This window comes from Cervus elaphus, chromosome 30 (genome assembly GCF_910594005.1).
Source record: "Cervus elaphus chromosome 30, mCerEla1.1, whole genome shotgun sequence".
In the NCBI taxonomy this organism is placed as follows: Eukaryota; Metazoa; Chordata; class Mammalia; order Artiodactyla; family Cervidae; genus Cervus; species Cervus elaphus.
The window spans coordinates 59803976-59825413 of record NC_057844.1 but is presented as its reverse complement, the minus strand read 5'-3'; positions in this window follow the sequence as shown (position 1 = coordinate 59825413).

Sequence of the window (21438 nt, the reverse complement as noted above, 5' to 3'; positions counted from 1 at the left end):
TCTAAATTCTCTCTTTCTCACTCTAGAAGGTAAATATTAGCTTCCAGGAGTGTTATTGTAGACCTCTTAACACATTTTTCTCAGCTTCCGTTTTGTTATCATTGACAATTTTGAATAGTTATGTTTAAAATATAGTCACTGAAAATGCTCTATAGCTGATTCTAATATCCGAAAAAAAATTAATAACTATCATTTCAGAACACCTGAAATTTTCTTCCAAGACTAATTTATATTACATTCCTTATTTCAAGAATAGCAATTAATTTTCTTAGTCTATCTCTTATGTTCTGATTTTTATCTTTCACAAGGGTCTCTTTTTGAATGGATATGAGTAATGAAGATAATAACAATTTTTTAAAATACTTCTCCACTGAGGAAACCAGATCTGAAAGAGACACGTGCACCCCAATGTTCATCACAGCACTGTTTATAATAGCCAGGACATGGAAGCAACCTAGATGCCCATCAGCAGATGAATGGATAAGGAAGCTGTGGTACATATACACCATGGAATATTACTCAGCCGTTAAAAAGAATGCATTTGAATCAGTTCTAATGAGATGGATGAAACTGGAGCCCATTATACAGAGTGAAGTAAGCCAGAAAGATAAAGAACATTACAGCATACTAACACATATATATGGAATTTAGAAAGATGGTAACGATAACCCTATATGCAAAACAGACAAAGAGACACAGAAGTACAGAACAGACTTTTGAACTCTGTGGGAGAAGGTGAGGGTGGGATGTTTCGAAAGAACAGCATGTATACTATCTATGGTGAAACAGATCACCAGCCCAGGTGGAATGCATGAGACAAGTGCTCAGGCCTGGTGCACTGGGAAGACCCAGAGAAATCGGGTGGAGAGCGAGGTGGGAGGGGGGATCGGGATGGGGAATACGTGTAAATCTATGGCTGATTCATATCAATGTATGACAAAACCCACTGAAATGTTGTGAAGTAATTAACCTCCAACTAATAAAAAATTAAAAAATAAAATAAAAAAATAAAATAAAATACTTCTCTATCCACTGGTTACTCTGCAATCAGTTTTTTGGCATGACTATTTTTGGTCCCCTTATATGTGTTGATAATAATGTCTGGTTTTCACCTGGCATGAGTGATATTTTGGGTTTCCCCAGAGACATGGATTCAATCCCTGGATCACGAAGATCCCCTAGAGGAGGAAATGGCAATCTGCTCCACTATTCTTGCCGGGAAAATTCCATAGACAGAGGCACCTGGCGGGCTGCAGTCCATGGGGTTGCAAACAGTTAAACATGATTGAGCAATTGAGCATGCAAGCACACACATCACTACTACCCTCCTTGCTAAACTGAAGGGTGGATACCTATTTGTAGACAACTGTTTTTGATGGATAATTCCCTATTTTTCATTTATAGTAACCTAAATGTGTATCCAGTCTCACAATTTACTGTTGTTAATGGAATTTTCAGAGTGGAATGGAGACAAAATGTTCTCATAATGCTAGCTTTTAAAAAAGTAGTAAGAACAACTATTTTGAATTTTGCACCTGTTTTGGTATAAGATATAATGTGTAACAATGCAGTTTTTAATCTGGAACTTCATGTAAATGGTTACATAAGACTAGTGTTTGTTTTACATTATTAGACAAAGCCATGCTTTTCAAGTAATGGCAAGATTTTGTTTCTTGGTAGTATTATATTATTATTATTTAGGATTATATCTTTCAATGAGTTTCCTAGTTGACACACATTTTCAACTATTAAACAGGTAATTTAAGGTAATACTGCAAAGTCCTATGAAACATTTTTATATACCATCTCAAATATTTAAATAGTAGAATTTCAGAGTGGGGGAAATAGAGAGAGGTTGGTAAAAAGGTACAGACTTTCAGTGTTAAGATGCTTACGGTAGAAAAACAGTATAATTTAAATGTATACACCACCATGAACGGATGATAAGATGAAACTTGCTCTAAATCACTCTGGGATTTATGTATTTTATACATTTTTGTACATTAACATATTTCTAAAGATTTGTATTCACTGAAGTATGGGACTGAAGAACTTCTAAGGGGAGACAACATGTATTTCTGTCTCTCAGAGCTCATCTCCATCTGCTCTTATGTCACAACAGAAGTTGTAAATTCTGAAGAAATGGTTTAATCTGCAGAAAGAGTAATAATAAAGCCTTCCAAAAGGTGGTTGATATCTCAGAGTAGATACAGCATAAGAAGAAAGGTTAAATTATCATGTAACAAAGCATCACGGAGGTTAATTTTCAAGTAGAAGTACAGCTATCTGAACTGGTAGAAAGTACAGTTTAATGATGCTTTAAGCACTTACAAAGTATTTCATATACTGTATTTAGTAATGCCTGCACCCAGGATTCTTTTCTTCTATCATGACACTGAATTCTGGCCATTCAAAATCTTTTTATATGTGAAAAAATATTCATAAAACCTCATCAGTTGCTCTCATACCACAGACCTGATATTAGGTCTTTACACAGCGATAAATTCAGTCAACTTTCAAGAAGTGGCAGTTCTGCTGGATAAAGTATCTTGCTGTATTTATTTGTTGGGGCTTCCATAATGGACTGGGTGGCTTAAGCAGCAGAAATTTATTTTCTCACAGTTCTGGAGCTAGAAGTCTGAGATCAAAGTGTTAGCAAGGTTGGTTTCTTCTGAGGCCTTATTCCATGACATGTAGATGGCAGTCTTCTCCATGTCCTCTCATATAGTCTTCCCTCTGAGTATGTCTGTGCCCACATTGCCTCTTGGCACAAGAGCACCAGTCATATTAGATTAGGTCCTACCCTAGTGACTTCTTTATAACTTAATTTCTTCTTTCAAGATTCTATATTCAAATGCAGTCACACTCAGACACTGGGGCTTAAGACGTCAAGAAATGAATTTCAGGGACACAATTAATTTCAAAACAATTATCTAGATAAAACACTATATTTCTCAAACCTATTTTGATCCATATGGTCAAGTTATAAACTGACTAAGCAACACATTCATGTGGTCATTCTAAGAGATTTCTTCAGATGAAAAGTGTATCTTTTTCAAGTATTTCAAATTTTCCTTCTCATTGGAACATAGGCAAAAATGCTAGTTACAGAAACCTTCTTATATCAGTAATAGCATGCTAAAGATGGTGGAGAGATGAGACAGGTCATCATAGGTAGAAATCACATTGTGGGGCTGTACTTGAAAGAAAAACATCATATATGTTATGTGTGTGTGTGTGTGCGCAAATATGCATGAATATATATATACACATACTTTCCATCTTCATATGAATATAAATATTTTCTTTTTAAATTTGCTTTTACCTGCACTAGTCCTAACTGATTAAATCAGACAGGGCTTTTTTGGATAATCTGGCATTGGTGCTACCATTAGGGCCGGAGAGGAATTTTTGATTTCCCTTGTGTATCTTTTGTGTCAGTACTTATCAGCGAAAGAATTACAGAGGTTGAAAAATTAAAATGCTCAACATGTTAGCCATTGAAAAGCTGAGAGGTGATATTACTTCACTTGGTTATCATCTTGTTAAATTATTGCTTTCATGACATATGCTAATCTCCAGCTCTATAAATATGAATATGCAACAAGAACTAGGCCAGTAATTATGCTACATTTAATAGCTGTCCACTGTGGACTGAATTGTGTATCACCAAAGTTCCAGAGCTGAAGTCCTAACTAGTAGTTCCTCAGAAGGTGACTGTACTTGGATACAGGGCCTTTAAAGAGGTAATTAATATAAAACGAGGTCCTATGGGTGGACTTTAATTCAATATAGCTGGTACCCTGATGAAAAAGACTAAGGCACACATGTGTATGAATAAAGGAAAGACTGCATAAGGGCATAGCCAGAAGGCAGTCGTCTGCAAGCCAAGGAGAGAGATCTCAGGAGAAAAAAACTTGCTGATGGGTTGCTTGGACATCTAGCCTTCAGAGCTATATTTCTGTGGGTTAAGTTACACTGTCTGTTTTACGGGAAACTTAGCAAACTAAAACACTGACATTGTCACAAATTGTTGACATTCAGTAACATTCATATTTCAGAAATAGAGGGTAAAATCGCATTTTCATTTTCATAACCTAACAGTGCTAGAGAAGAATAATTTTTCAGAAAGCATTTGAAATGTATTCATTATTTTGTTCATCTGTTTGCTTGTTGACACTGTAATTAAGTAGTATTTTCTCCAATAAGCTATTATATTCTCTGGAAAAAGTATTTGTCTCCTCTTACTCTGAGAGCAAAAGTGGTTGCATAACAGGAAAAAAAAGTGAGAGAAAAATTTTTAATCAGGGCATGTTATATTCAAAGCACAGCAAAAATGTTTGAGAAATGATGATAAGAAAGATTAAGATAAAGAAATTTCAAACAAGGAGTAGCAGTTAGAAAAAATAAGGAAAAGAAACATCTTTCATATGTTTATAGCATTAAGTTGAGTGATAAATGTAGTAAGCTTTTAAAAAACAATAGCTAAGAGAACTCCATTCCAGTATTCTTGCCTAAGAAATCCTATGGACAAATTCTGAGCCTGGTAGGTGACAGTCCATGGGGTTGCAAAGAGTTGGACATGGCTTAGCAACTGAGCCCAAGAGAACTCAGTGAAGAATAGATGTGATCAATTGGTAGAATTGGGAAATAACTTAAAATGCCATTGGGAAATTATCTAAAAGGAATTTCTACTTGTATAATTTTGTTGCTTAGTAGTTCTAATTTGTAATTCTTGCCTACATAGATCTGACTCATAGGGGCCTCTTTTGAAATAATATGTTCAAGTCTTAACTTCCTAACTAAAAACAAATATATAAACAAAAATCTGAAATAGAATTGATGTTAAAACAACTAATTTCAGAAGAAGAATTGTAAACATAAATTTATAACAATTTGCTAAATCAACTTTACGCCATAGGGACTGAGAATCCATAATTAAGGTAAGAGCATCCTTGTCTGTTTATTTTTTATAGAGAATTATTGTGTATTTATTTTTGTCTATTATAAATCAAGGATGATTGGGACAATCTTCAGAGAAGACCTCCTAAGTCAGAGTGACTGTTGAACATGAACGAGTACAGGGTGTACCTGACCAGTATTTTCCAGGAAGAGAACATTGACATGAACTAGGCTGGGACCCCTCACCTGTGGGAGAAGCTCTTTTCAGATTGGTGCCCCAGTAATAGGAAGGTCAATTCCCTATGAGGTCCTAAATAATTGTCTAGTCAGCTTAGTATCACGAAGGCTAAACCAGCCCTTCACTTCCTTGCTAAATGGTTAGGTTGAAATTTTCCAATAACCACTGGATATTTACAAGTTTTTAAGTTTCTTTTTGATATACATGGGCTTCCCTGCTGGTTCTTGTGATAACGAATCTGCCTGCAATTTGGGAGCTCCAGTTTCGATCCCTGGGTTGGGAAGATCCCTTGGAGAAGGGAATGACAACCCACTTGAGTATTCTAGGCTGGAGAATTCCACAAAGGAACCTGATGGGGCTATGGGGCTTTGCAACAGTCTATGGGGTCGCAAAGAGCCAGACACAGCTGAGCGACTAACAGTTTCATACTTTGGTATACATATTCTTTTATTCTCATTAAGAAAAAAGCTGTATGCAAACATATTTAACTATCTAAAATACAAACACGTTGAGCTTCTAATTTGTGATGTGTCAGTCTCTATTGAATTGTTTGACTTGTTAGTGAGTAATAATAATAATAATAAAAGGTATAAGAATATAGTGCTGGAATTCCCTGATGGTCCAGTGGTTAGGACTCCACACTCTCCCTGCCAAGGGCCTGGGTTGGATTCCTGGCCAGAAACTAAGGAACTATGTGGCCCACAAGCTTCATAGTGTGGCCACACACAAAAACAAAAAACAAAGAATATTATGCTCATGTTTGGAAATATATATGCAGCAGAATTAAGTTGGAATGTCTTAATTTCATTAAAACAAACTGATCACTATTAAAATCATCTGCTACTGTTGTCAGGTTGAAATATTTTACCATTTAGGAAGACAGAACTCTTTTTTGGAGTGATAATTTGCAATTGAAATTCACCAATAGAAATATATTTTACTTTGGGGATGTGATTAATTTAAGCAAAACAACATCTGTCACACTAAAGGGATGCTAATTTTAATTTTATTGTTATTTTTTATGTTTATGTGGGATATTCTTGTAAACAAACATTATGTTTTATTGGCATTAAATCTATGAGCTTAAGAAATTTATTTCTAGTTATGTCTGTAATTGTAAATTATGATTGAATTGCAAATCATCACAATAGCACAAAAAATGTAACCTTCTTTAATAAGAACCTCTCCACCATTCCATTTGAAACCAATCACCAATATAGCCATGGACATGAACTTGGGCAAACTCGGGGGAGTTATGGTGAGGGACAGGGAGGCCTGGTGTGCTGCTGTCCATAGGGTCACAAAGAGTCAGAATTACTTGGCTACTGAACAACTGATATAGGCAATACAAGGCCTCTATGATAAGAGTTTTCATTGTCCTACATAATTGCCTACTTTCATTTTTGCTTCTTTTTGTTTTTAATTTAGATACTCTTATAGGTGTGTACTGACATATTTTTCTCCATATATCAGCTGTATTTTATGTTACTATATGAATGTTTTTGTGTGTAAGTATGTGTGTGTGAGAGGGTTATCAGGAGACAAAGTTTCATTAATAGTCTGTTTCTTCACAGTCAGGACTTCCTAAACATAGACTGCTGGTAACCTGAGGAAAAGGATGTTTCAATGATAAACAACATTTGGAAATTAAATACAGACCTCTGGTGTGAGAGATTTGCAAATTTGTCTCCTATGGATCCACTCTTTTACATTCCAAATCATTCTGGACCTAGAGGCTTTCCCCTCTTGGCCAGGAGGAGTAGATGCCTAATGCGTTTTAATTATGAACTTATAACTATTAATCAACCTTGGATTTTTGAAATTACCTTTATCTATACTTAATTTCCTTAAGACATTATTAGATTCTCTGTGTTATATCTCATTCTTACCATACTGAAACATTTGCCACAAAACTTTAGTGAGATATAAATTATATCATTCCAGGCTTTTTAGTATATACAGAGTGGTGTAATCATCACCACGATCAATTTTAGAACATTCATCACCTCAAAAAATATCCCATACTTCCTAGCAATCACTTTCCATTTTCCAACAACACTTATCCTAGTGGGTGTAATATGTCATGATTTCAATATGCATTTCTCTAACAGTCAAAGATGTTGAACATCTTTTAATATACTTACTGACTTACATATATTCTTTATGGAAATTTCAGTTCAGATACTTTGACAATATTAAATATTGTTTATTATTGAGTTGTAAGAGTTCTTCATATAGTCAACATAAGAATCACAATACACAATTTAAAGCTATTTTTCTTACTATGAATTGTCTTTTTACTTCCTTGATAATACCCTTTAAAGCAAAACCTTTGCAAATTTTTAAGGTAGTCCAACTTATCTTTTTTCATTTGTACCATATTCTCTGGAGTCAAAATTAGTAAAGTTTTGCCAGATCAAGATTACAAAGATTTTCTTCTAACAATTTTGTAGTTTTAGCAGTTACATTTAGATCTACAAACCACTTTGTGTGAATATTTTAAATTTTAGTACCACTTTAAGCCCCCTTTCATTTTCCTGTAAGCTTGTATTTTTATCTTAGAATTATCTTATATTTTCTTAACAGCTATTTACATATGTTGAAGATATCTCAGACACATTATAGTTTGCATTGTCACTATTTTAATGGCATCTATTAATGAACAAGCATTTTCTTTTATACTTACTATTTATATGGCCATTTTAGGCAATATCACTAGATAGAAAACTAAGGAAGATATTTTCCTATATTAGCTTCTAGGATTCTTATTATTTTACCTTAAACACTGGCTATACAAATTATCTGGAGTTTATTTTATTTATGGGATGACAGGAGTCATGTTGCCCTGTTTCCTAATATGAATAACACAATAGACCCAACAGAGTTTATTTGATAGTTTTTTTTTCTTAATTTCCTCTCTGTTTTCTAGGACAAACTTCAAAAGTTCTTTTACCCTTTCATCATTCCCATTGGTTAATTTGCCAAAGCCTTAATTTCTGTATCATAATAACTAAGCTTTTTTCCCCTGAAATTATACATTGGTATAAAACATTCTAAATTATTCAACTTGATAATATTTATGGCTATCACTATCCTTTGCATTTTCATGTAAATATTAGACTGGACCTTCGCTTTCCACAAATATTTCTTAGAACCAAATTGCATTAACAGATATCCTAAAAATCAGTCTGGGATACATTGGCATATCTACAGTTTAGCAATTAGTACTATTGCTACTATTAATACTTTGCAAGTACTTTTCTTGCAAAAATGTGCGTTTGTGATAGATGAAGCTATATGGCAAGTAATGTTTTCTGTATTTTTTTTTGGTAGAATGTATGGCAATATCTTATTGTTTATTTGAAATTGCCTCTTATTCATATTCATTTCTCTGTAGTTTTCTGTTGAATAATTAAATTACATTTTTAAAAACTATCCACTGGATGGGGAAAGATCTGAGCTTGATTAATGCCATCAATAACAGGGGTTGTCAGTTTTAAATATTTTACTGAATGGTTATTTTTAATAGTACAATACATATGCATTTTGGATAATGTAAACACACTGATCAGATATTTCAAATTCCTCAAGCAAAGCACAATCTCAAACATCTATGGTATTTAACCATTTATTCTGTTTAATAGTGTAAATCTGCATCAACTTTACTCAAAGAGTAGAATCTACATTATTGTGAAAGTCAGTGATTTAAAACTAATATTTAATTATTTCTCTTTTTCCTAGTCTTATTTTGTCATGATTGATCTCTTCATTTACTACATTTAAACTTGAAAATGATAAAAAGAAAAACCAACATATTTACAGTGGAATACTGCTGTTGTTCAGTAACTAAGTTGTGTACAACTCTGCAACCCCATGGACTGCAACATGACAGGCTTACTTGTCCTTCAACATCTCCTGGGATTTGCTCAAACTCATGTCCATTGAGTTGATGATGCCATTCAACCATCTTATCCTCTGTTACCCCCTTCTCCTCCTGCCCTCACTCTTTCCCAGCATCAGGGTCTTTTCCAATGAGATGGCTGTCAACATCAGGTGGCCAAAATGTTAGAGCTTCAATTTCAGCATCAGTCCTTCTAATAAATATTCAGGATTAATTTCCTTTAGAATTAACTAGTTTGATATCCCCTGGACTCTGGAGAGTCTTCTCAGTTCTCATAATGTTGAAGCCTAGTTTGGAGGATTTTGAGCATAACCTCAATAGCATGAGAGTGGGTGAGTGAATGAAATTCACTCAGTCGTGTCCAACTCTTTGCGACCCCATGGACTATATAGTCCATGGAATTCTCCAGGCCAGAATACTGGAATGGGTGGACTTTCCCTTCTCCAGGGGATCTTCCCAGCCCAGGGATTGAACCCAGGTCTCCCGCATTGCAGGTGGATTCTTTTTCAGCTGAGCCACAAGGGAAGCCCAAGAACATTGGAGAGCGTAGTCAATCCCTTCTCCAGTGGATCTTCCTGACCCAGGAATCATACTGGGGTCTCCTGCATTGCAGGCAGATTCTTTACCAACTGGGCTATGAAGGAAGCAACAACATGGGAGATGAGTGCACTTGTCCAGTGGTTTGAACATTCTTTAGTGCTATCCTTCTTGGGAATGGGATATAGATTGATTTTTTTCAGTCCTGTGACCACTTCTGGGTTTTCCAAATGTGCTGACATGTTGAGTTTAGCACTTTAATAGCATCATCTTTTAGGATTTGAAATAGCTCTGCTAGAATTCTGAGGAGTAAGCATACTCAGCCATAAAAATGAATGAAATAATGCCATTTGCAGCAAGATGGGTGGTCTGAGAGATTAGCATACTAAGTGAGGTAAGTCAGAAAGAGAAGGACAAATACCGTATGACATCACTTACGTGTGGAATCTAAAATATGACACAAAAGAACTTATCTATGAAATAAACAGACAGGCAGAGAGAACAGACTTGTGTTTCCTAAGGGAGAGGGAGAAGTGGAAGAGGGATAGATTAGGAGTTTGAGATTAGCAGACGCAAACTATTAGATACAGAATACATAAGTAACTAAGCCCTACTGTATAGTACAGGAAACTACATTCAATATCCTGTGATAAATCATAACGGAAAAGAATATGAAAAGGAATATATGTGTGTGTGTGTGTGTGTGTGTGCGTGTGTGTGTGTGTGTGTGTGCGTGTGTGTGTGTGTGTGTGTGTGTGTATGCATGTGCTGAGTGCTTCACTCACGTGCAACTTTTTGTGACCCCATGGACTGTAGCCCATCTGGCTCCTTGACCATGAAACTTTTCCAAGCAAGACTATTGGAGAGTGTAGCCATTCATTTTTCTAGGGTATCTTCCCAACCCAGAGGTTGAACTCGGGTCTCCTTCCGTGCAGGCAGATTCTTTATCATCTGAGCCACCAGGGAAGCCCTACGCACACAAACACACACACACACATACACACACATATTATATATATACATATATATATACTATATATAATACATATGTATAACTGAATCACTTTGCTGTACAATAGAAATTAGCACAACATTGGAAACTAACTATACTTCACTTAATAAATTTTTTTAAAAAAGGAAAGAAAATGTGGTCTACCATTTCAATATATCCTCGAGAAAAACATAGCAAGCAATGCTAATAGGAGTGGAGCTTTGCTGGATGCTACAATTTCTATACTTTAAAATGTGTACAGATATCATGTTTGGTCTTATTGTGGTATTCTCTTAGACATAAATATTTGATACAACTTCAGCTCTTGAATCCTAGACAAGTGTAAATTGTTTCTCTTTGTGGGAATATGTTGCTTGAAACTTAAGTGTTTTTGAGCTCTCAATTTTTTTCCTCAGCTTTCAGGATGATCTAGCTATTGTAGTGGAGTAGATATTCAGCAATGAAAAATTTCAAAAACAGTATTTTCTTCTGTTTCTTCAAGATACTACTTTGAAGTAACTTTTTTTTTCAATATTTTAATTTTATCAAATAAGAATGCCACAACTTTTGAAAACAAAATTGAAATTTTATATGCTTTTTATTTAGATAAAATATTTAAATAGTTAAAGCTAAATGCCTCAGTTACTACACTGAATTAGTAAGAATTTTTTAATTTATTTTTTAAATGAAATTCTTTGTCTATTTTTTAAATATAAAATTCTTATAATTCTGTAATTCTTTCAATTATAATGAATCAGGAATATTCATAACAAATATTAATCTGAAATAAATATTTAATTTCTTATAACATCTGGAAGAATGTTTAAACTTAACATAATTTAAGGCACCTTTGAGGACTCCATTTCAGGAAGTATATTACATCGAATATGAAGAAAATTGTGAGAATAATTTTTGTTTCAAAAACTTATTGATAGCGATTTATTTTTTAAATGGTCTTATTACTTAGATATGAAGCCATTTGGTTAGTTCTTTTACTTCCCAGTTCTGATAGTGCTATTTTACCTTTTAAATTATTATTAATCTTAATTGTATTAACCTTTTCCTCACAAACACACATGCATTTGAAATAAGGGGAAAGATAGCACTAGTAGAATGTGAGACATGCATCTAGTATATCAATGTGAGTGATACCATGTTTTTTATTCTATACTTTGTTGTATAGGTTATACTTTGGGATAGAATCCAATACTTTTAACATTGTACTTCAATACTTTTAGCTTTTGTTCTGTGACCCCTTTCAGTTGGTCAAAAGGGGAATGGTGTTAAAACATAAGATCAGGGTACTATATGTGATCCTTGCTATTGTATTTTCATCTTAGGCTCTCATATAACACAGGGATGAAATAAACATGTGATGTATGAAGTGCATCAAGCTTTAGTTTATGATAACATGGATTATTCTGTCTTCCACTCATTGACACCAACAGGAAGAAACCTCGCTCCTGCGAACTACTATCCAATTACAAGATCATTCATTTCTAGTGTGTGTGTATGGCCATATCAGAATTATTATCTTATATCCCTGTAGAAAGTATCTATATCAACTAATTTCTGTGCTTATGTGTAATGCAATTCTTCTGCTACTATTCTTACTCCACTTGTTTTTAAAGTTACTAATGTCAGTGCCTATTCTCCACGCACTTCATTTGTTACATTTGTCGTATAGGTTTTCACTCATTCCTGAGATTCAACTGAATATTTTTCTAAAGATAGCAAATCAACAGAGAGAGGGAGGGAAAGATGAAGGGAAGAGGGGTGATAAGACAGAGATTGAGGTTGTGTTTTGTCCCTATAGTTTTGCATGTCATATGCACCTGATATGAATTTATATTTTCTACTGCCTAGTAAAAAGATAAAAATAAATGTACCTCAATTTTTAACAACTCTCACAAGTTTTACATGAAACATTATTAACATTATACATTATAAGTTTAAATTTAGCTATACTCATCTGTTTTAGATTTTACTATATGTAGTCTTTGTTATTTTTTCTGGGTAGCAATTGAAAAATTAGCATGTTCTTTGTTGTTTATGGATTAAAGAATTCTCTGTGAATATTGGGGCAAATCAAACTCTCATGTCTATTTATTCAAAACACTCACCTTTTCTTAATTATACAGGTCATAGCTGTTGTATTTACCTAAGGTTCTAGTTTGCCTGAATAAATAAATAATTATAACTGTATTCTGTGTTAAATGCTAAAGCTATAAAAAAATTATGACAAGACAAGACTTTCCAAACTATTGAAGCTTGTAAAATTTACTCTGGGAATTTTTGTTTTGTTAACTCATGACAACTCCAGATGACTAATGTGTCAAGTAATGGTGATGCTTAGATCCCTGGAGTCATATATTTAACAAACAAAAATGTGTAATCAGCTCTCTAATGTACTGGCTTATGTTGCTTGTTTCATCTGATGGCTGCGGTTGCTTAGCATTATTGGACAGTGTAGCTTATCCATTTTTGAATAGACAGCTAAAATTAAAATAAAATTTCTGATTATATAAGAGGAAAAATGAAATATAATGATAAAAACAATGATTATTTCAAAAATGATATTTTCAAGTCTACAGACATAAGACATGTTGTTAGAAAATGTAGAGGTTTATAGAACAGATGCATGTGCAAGTGGCTGGAATGGTTTTTCCATAGCAAATTCAATCTCTTTTCTTTTAAAAGTCAACCTGCTATGGCTTCTTTTCTGTAAAACTAAACCTCTCTCAATTAGAATTAAAGTTCTCCTCACAATCTGTTAGGATCTGTGAGCTGGGGTCTCTTCTCTTCTCTTTGTAAGGTAATGTCATCATAGTTCTCTCTCCATGGTCTTACATGGAAACACCACTCAGGATGGTTGTTCTCTTGGTCTCTGTATGCCCCCTGCCTGATTGGGACCTGTTTCACCTACACCATCCTCACATGACTGACCTTCCTACATGCTTGCCCCTGACCCGGTGAGTGATAGCTTATCAAAGGGGTGGTGAGGGGCCTGCCTCTCTACTGGTTTCCCTGGTAACTGTTGTATCAACCTGATGCAATTCCCCCTTTAACTGGCAATCTCCCTCTCCCCTTGGAAGTGAAGACTGCTGCCATGTCCTGCCCACTGTGTGCGCCCATGGTGGGGTGTGGTTCCAGGACTTGTCTTCAAATATTTAAGCTCCTCCATTCATTAAACCTTGATGTTTATGTTGCTGACTTTGGTCTCTTCCTTTAGTCTTGAGACTGGGAACTCGCAGACCTTGGAGGCCTGTGTGATGCAGCCTAACAGATCTCAATTATATTACAACATTTGCTGTATGAATTTACTTTTCTGTAGAGCACCGTCTAATATTTTTCTTTCCCTATGTCTATGACATTTTTATTTTCTTTATTTTGGTTAATTTTAAATATTTTTCATTGCTTAACAAAACTGCTTTGTATAAAACTTTATATATTGAAGATTTCATAGATATAAATATTCTGCTTGATTATTCTGATTATTGATATCCATTGGGATAATTGCATTCAATGAAATGTGTAATTATTTTCTATTCTTGTTTGTTGAGCATTTTCATTGTCTTTTAATATCATTCTCTATAATTTCATAATCATTTATCTGTAATTTGTTAATCAATTGCACTTCAACTCATTTCAATACATAGAATATAGTCAATACTAAATATGTACTTGGCAGATGAAGCTTTTAAAGTGTTGAACAATGTTCATGGAAATTTTAAATCAAAATATGTATGAATATTTGGAATTAATTTTTCATGATGAATTTTAACCCTGTAAGATCTGGTTTGCTTGTTCTGAGATGTGTTTAAGATTTTTACATGAATATCTATAGTGTAATTGTTTCATTTTTTAGTTTCCTTTTACATATATTGTTCTAGTTTGTTTTAGCAATCAAGTTTATGCAAACTTTGCAAAAAATAATAGAGGTTGAGAGTATTTCTTTAAAAGGAAATGTTCTTAACTTTAGGCCTGTCCTCCATTTTCAAAGATTTATTTTACTATACTTTTACTGTTTCCTGAAGTTACAGATACACACAACACACACCAGGGCAGGAGCAGACGTCAATAATTTTGGAGAGGGATAAAGATAGTTCTTATAATGTTGGTTTGAGAAGCCCCAAAGGCTGATTCAGTGTTCTCTCACAATTCAAATTCAAGCTAGTACATTAGACTGCCTTAAAGACAGCTTTGGGGAACATTGCTTACAGGGGAAGGGAATGGGAAGACCAAAACCAGGCTTTTAAAAATGGACAGCCACACAAAGATCCCTGAGGAATTCTTAGCCACAACCAAATTTGACAATTTGGTCTAAAGAAATATTCCTAAATTTTATCACTTTTACCATAAAATTTGTTTCCTATATCCTTGCTGGGTAAACTCCTCCTACCTCCATCAAAAAAGAAAGACAACCAATAATAAACAAACAACAGAAACAGCATATTAATTCATCTCAATTCAATAATTATTGTGGGAGGGAAGTCTTTGCCACAGATCCAAGGCTATTTTTTCAAATTCTATTTTCAGAATGATGAACTATAGATGTTACTGATATTTTTCCATTTCATCGATTTGTACAATAGTGTATGGTTCTAGATTAGGAGTTCCCAAGCCATATTATACTTTAAGCACTCAGACTTGAGCAGAAAACTAGTATTCTTCTTGGGAAAAAGGGAGTACCTAATTTAACTTTAATAACAAATCCAAGTAAAGTTGATAGAGATAAGGCTGCTCAAGTCAGGGAAAAGAGAACTCAAAAGGGCAACCTCAAACCCTCACAAAGTGATCTGATGTCCTTTCCACAAGCTCCATAAACAGAAAAAATAAATGAAGCTTGGTAGACATTGTTTTTGTGGAAAGCTAGGAAGATAATACCTCCATTGGTTGAACAGATACGAAAGTGAACATAATCCATTTCCTCATTAGGTAACAATGCTTTTTATATCCATTAGCATCAGTATCGCATGTCTACTTTGGCAAGATCTTTTTCTCAATTCTGTCTTCAGAATAGTCAGTTACTAAAAAAATATTTGTGCATCCTTTTTTTTTTCAGAAGTTGGAATGTGATTTTTACAATAACAAAATTCTATCATAGTGTTTCTATGTGTTCACAGGATCCCCCCTAAGAACAGCTACTTAGCAAGTATGGGAACTGCTTTTGTATATCTAACTTTGACAAAGACATATTACCTGATGGGATAAAGAGACAAAATGGTGTTTCTGGAATCTCTGCAGATTTTTTACCAGAGAATTATTAGAATATTTCATTTGAACATGTTTTGTAAGTTTCAGAAAGCATATATTTATGCCTTGCTTCATAATTTTCAATGTAGATATTTATCTCAATTTCTAATGTGCAACAATTTGTGGTAGATATAACATCATGTTTATTTTTGCACCACTCCAATACAATGAATTTGGTTTTACCCATAGACAGTGCTATATCAATGTAGTGATATAGTTACATATTAGATATAATTTATATCAATCTAAATTTTAAATGATACTTCACAAAGCTTGAGTTGTCAAAGCTATAATGTTTTGAGAGATATGACTTTAAACAGATGTACTTTTTATAGTTCTTTCCAAATACCACATCAATATCAGGTAAAAATTGTAGTGGACCAGATAAATAGGTAAAGAGGACCATATTCAAGTTTGTTTCAATAGGATCAAACTATTGCAATAGAAGGGATAGACTGAATTTAATTCCTCTGAAACAGAAGGATAACAGAAAGATTTGAAAACAGAGGTGAACAGTGAAAAAGTAATGAAGAGCATCACGGGAGAGGACATGTTGGCCAATGTGATTAGACTTTTGTCTTTGCTAATTGGCTCATCAATTTATACTCCTGTTTTCTCACAGAGGTGGGAAATGGGAGCCCTGTCTTTCTTCATGCATGTGTTTCAAAGCGAGGGTTCCAAGATCCTTAAGAAGTTATTCCTGAGGTGTAAAACTAGAAAGAGGCTGGGAGAAGATTTAAACCTAAAGGGACAATGGTAAGTTAAAAATTCTCTGAAGTAAAGGCTCTAAGAAAAGAGCTCTCTGTCAGGAGCCTAGAGCCAGGAAGAATCTGTTTTAAGTTTAGTTAAGCTGAGGAGGACATTAAGCCTATCTTGGTCATGATATACCTTGTATAGGTTTAATTTCAAGCAAGTAGTTATTACAAGCTAAATGTCTATTTTTTAATATAAACATTAGCTCAGAGATTTTTTTTTTAAGAGAACTAGTATCCATAGTAGACAATTTGGAAAATGTTGGTATGATTAATATGGTTATTGAAAAACTGTTACAGATCCTATGCAAAGAGGATAGTTAATATTTTTCTTCCAGAAATAATTTTAAAATATAAAGCCTAATAATGCTAAAATAAAAATACTCTGAATCAATTTTTATTTTTTGTGCAACATTAAAACCTGACTATTGTGAAAAAATATTCATTCTTCTCAATAACAGTTTTACAACTGCTACTTTATTTCTCATTTCTCTTATTATTACCTGTATAACTATCTATTTGCATTAAAACAACAAAAGCATAAATATAGATGGGACTAAAAATTGAGAGATAAAGTAGGAAATGAGTACATTTGGGAAGAGAACATTAGCACATAACTTATGTGAAAATGAATAAAACAAGCACATTTATTCCTTAATTCTTACACAGTTTTCTAGTTTCCAGCAATAGTTCAAGAGAAAAACTTCAATCTTGAGTGGTGGCAAATTCATACATATATTCATACAGAAAAGTACTTGTTACATGCAGTAGACAGGATCTGTGCTCTCCCATGTGTTAAAAATGAATTTACTTGCTAGACATGTTTTATAAAGAAAGTTAAAATATAATTGCATTGAAATTGGAAATATTTTTATTAAAAACTTTATATGTCAATGAACACAAAAAATATCTTTTAAAAATATAACTGGTATGGCTAAAAGAGAAATGTAGTGTATTTTAAGACCCTTTGTTGTCTCTTAAAAATCTCTCCTACTCAGAACAAGTATCTGATGTAGTAACCGTTGAGATGGAATTTGGATTAATAACAAGTTTTATACTTATTTTTCTGTTTAACATATTTTTGATAAGATAAACAATGCACAAAATGAATTTTGATTAATTATAAGTTTTAAGGACATGGGTAATTCAGTGTAGTTCACAACAGAAACCATATACTTACTCAGCTTGATATTTCTCCAATGTTCTCATCCATTCTCTTTTCCAAGTAGGAAATATACTCTAAAATATATTGTTATTAACTGATGATAAACATGCAACCTAAAAGTTGTGAATTATATTTCATCTGTGGACCTAACTGAAGACTACAGCTTGTAGAGATAGCCTCTCAGATAAATATCCCTGAGGTAAAGAAGAAGCCAGGATATCTAGGAGTTTTCAACTGATTGGGGGGGAACAGACTTCTTGAAATTATCCCTTAGTATGTGTTTTAACTATCCAGAGCTTAGTATCCTGTTTTTCTCCACGCTGAATTATTTTCAAGACACAATTGTTGGAGGCAGCTTTACTGGTTGATAGCGTAATGATGGGTAAATTTGTTGTTTACTGGGATGGCAGATAACATTCTTCGTTCACAGTGTCATAAATGTTTAGTCTAAAATTGGGACTTCCCTGGTGGTCCAGTGGTTAAGAATTCACCTTGCAATGGAGGAGACACAGGTTCGAGCCCTGGTTGGGAAACTAAGATCCCACATGTAGTAGAGCGTTAAGCCTGTGCACTGCGACTGCTGAGGCTGCAAGGCACGTCTAGAGAGTCTGCTGCTGCAATAAAGATCCTGAGTGCTGCAACTGAGATCCATGAAGCCAAATAAATAAATAAAATGCCAATTTAAAAATAAGAGCAATAAAAATGTTTGTTAAAATATATCTCCTGAATTGGACTTGAAAATTTTAAGAGCTTTGGGATTCAACCTCAGTAGTTCAGTGAGAATATAAGCATGGATAGGAAAATAATTACAAAAATTTATAAAAACAAACTAAAGAAAATTCCATGGTGAATTGTTAAATAAAATTGTTGAGGTGTTGATTTCCAGGAGGAAAATGTTATGAACAGAGAAGTGAGTATAAGAACAGATATAGGAACAAAAAACGAAAAGTTTATTAAATTGCCAGAAATGTGTCAAATATCAGATGATTCAGTAATTCCAGAAAGTCTAGGTTCAGATAATCACAGAAAATAGATGACAAATAAGTTCACACTACATATTTTAAGAAAAGAATTTTCTAGCATTTAAATTAAAACAGAAAAAATAACACAAAATATTTTATCTAGCATTAACTACACACAAATCTAATAATACTTTATAAACCTTGTATTCTATGAAGCAGAAAGGTAAATTTCTGAATATGAAGTTCAATGTCACAATATCCATTAATTATTCAATCAGTATATCACTCACTAAGTATATTGAAAAATGCATGTGAAAAATTACTTTATAAAACTATTTAAATTTACATTAAGTAGCAATATGGAGTAATATGTACAGATTAATATAAAATATCCATATTTTTCAATAAAAATGTAAAACCCCTAAAAACACTATAATTGATTATTCAAAATGTATACCTATGAACAATGTGAAAAACTAGATCAGTGACTAAGTGAATAGCTTATAATAAAGTCTGAACCCATTGAGTGACATCACATGTTACTGAATAGGGAATTCAAAGCAACCATAAATACATGGTTAATATTCACTCCTCCACATAACACAATTTTAACTATGATATTTCAATTTCCAATCTCACATTTTGATGGGGATGGGGAAGTATTTCAGTAAGTGATAATTTTCCTGATACCTGGTTGCAATTACTAAAGCTATAATATGATATCATTGATTAAGTATATATCTGAAATATTGTAATAATCAAATCACTGTGTAACTGTACTTATCCTGATTTAACAACACTGATTATGTACAACAACAGATGCATAATTCTAAAGACTAGGGAAAAAGTAAAAAAAAAAGACACTAGTAAATATAATCACTTGGTATTTTTGTTTCTAGATAATTAATTGATTATTTAATCAAGTCTATTTAGTATATGATCTATTTACTTAGAAAATGTTTGATAATAGTAAAAGAATTGAATTGTAGCTTTTGGACAGAAAAAGCTTTGTTGCTATGAAAGTTTTGATTCTTAGAAGTTGTGAATGAGATATTTGAAAAGTTTTCTTAGGACTAAAACTTACTGCAATTTACTAACAATCTCATTTTTGGGATTAGCCCTATAAATGAAGCTTTTTAGTATGTGTATGTGTGATATTTATTGACTGTTTAAGTTTCTTTGTATGTGTGTGCATGCTAAGTTGCTTCACTCATGTCTGACTCTTTGTGATATTAGGTACTGTAGCCTGCCAGGCCCCTCTGTCCATGGGATTCTTCAGGCAAGAATACTGAAATGGGTTGTCATGACTTCTTCCAGGGGATCTTCCCAATCCAGGGATCAAAACCCATATCTCTTATGTCTCTTGCATTAGAAGGTGGGTTCTTTACCACTAGCACCACCTAGGAAGCCCTCTGTGTGTATAGATGTATATATTTAAAGTATTGACATTTAGGACAGCCTTTATGAAACCAAATCAGTGACTTCTTGTTTGCTGTGCTTTCCCTTGATAGTGGCAAGAACTAGCAGGAAATTAGAAGTAGTAGAAGAATAAAAATAGGCTGTTTATACTTGCAGGTCCCTCTCAGCATGACCCATGAGATGTTGATGTAAATTGGGTGAGTTATGGCTCTTCTCAAGTTGTCCAAATAAGTTCCTTTGGTTCTTCAGAAAATTTCCCTCCCTCCCCTTGTCATTTCGGGTTCTAGAGGTCATAACAACTCTCAAGCTACCAATCTCTGGAGTTACAATCCTGTCTCTGAAATACCTATCCCCACATTTTTGTAGATTACTTGTTTTAAATAAGCTATACTCAACTTTCCTTTTTTCAAGTATTCAATCTATTTTTGAGTGGGTAGGGGGGATCCTAAGCACTGAAATTACTAATACTAGAAATAGCTTGGAAATAGAACACCTGAGTAGGATTCTGGGCTTGGCTGAGTCCCTTACATTTTTTTTCTGTTGATTCTCCACTTTTCCCATAATCAAAATATTTGACTTGAGGGACAGTGCCCTACAAACATGTAAAGCAGAAGGAAAATTCATGATCCTGGTCCCAAGATGGATCAAAGGAGTATGCTGGTTAGAAGTCTGTAGTTGATAGCCACCAAACTAACACTCATCTCAGTAATGTTCCTAAAATGAGCCTCAATAAGAAATTCCCCAAATAGCAGATATTTGACTTGTTTTTCTGGTCCTTTACGTTGCATGAAAAGAGAAATGATCTGAATTTAGGATCTACCTGGAATTATGGGACTGATTGGTGGGTTAGCTGAGTCATCAGAGACCAAAAAAGATGAAAGCTTCAAATATCATATATTAATGCACATATTAACTCTAATCTTCTCCTGCAAGAATTACAAATTTCAACTAAACAGTGAACAACCATAGACAGGGAAATGCTGGATCCCACCAGAAAAAGATACCCCATGTCTAGGGGCAAAGGAGAAGCCCCAACAAGATGGTAAGAGGGGTGAAACAGTGTTTAGAATCAAACCCCATACCTGCCAGAGATGCTTGGAGGGCTCAAACAAAACCTTGTGTACACCAGGACCCAGGTACCACACAAGAGATGGAGCCAGACCTACCCTTGAATGTTTGAGTGTCTTCTGCAGTGGCATGGGTCAGCTGTGGCTTGCTGCAGGGACAGAGGCTCTGGCTTCAGCAGACCAGGGAGGCATGGCATGTTATGTAAGTCCTCTTGGAGGAGGTTGCCATCAGCCCCACCGTAGAGCCA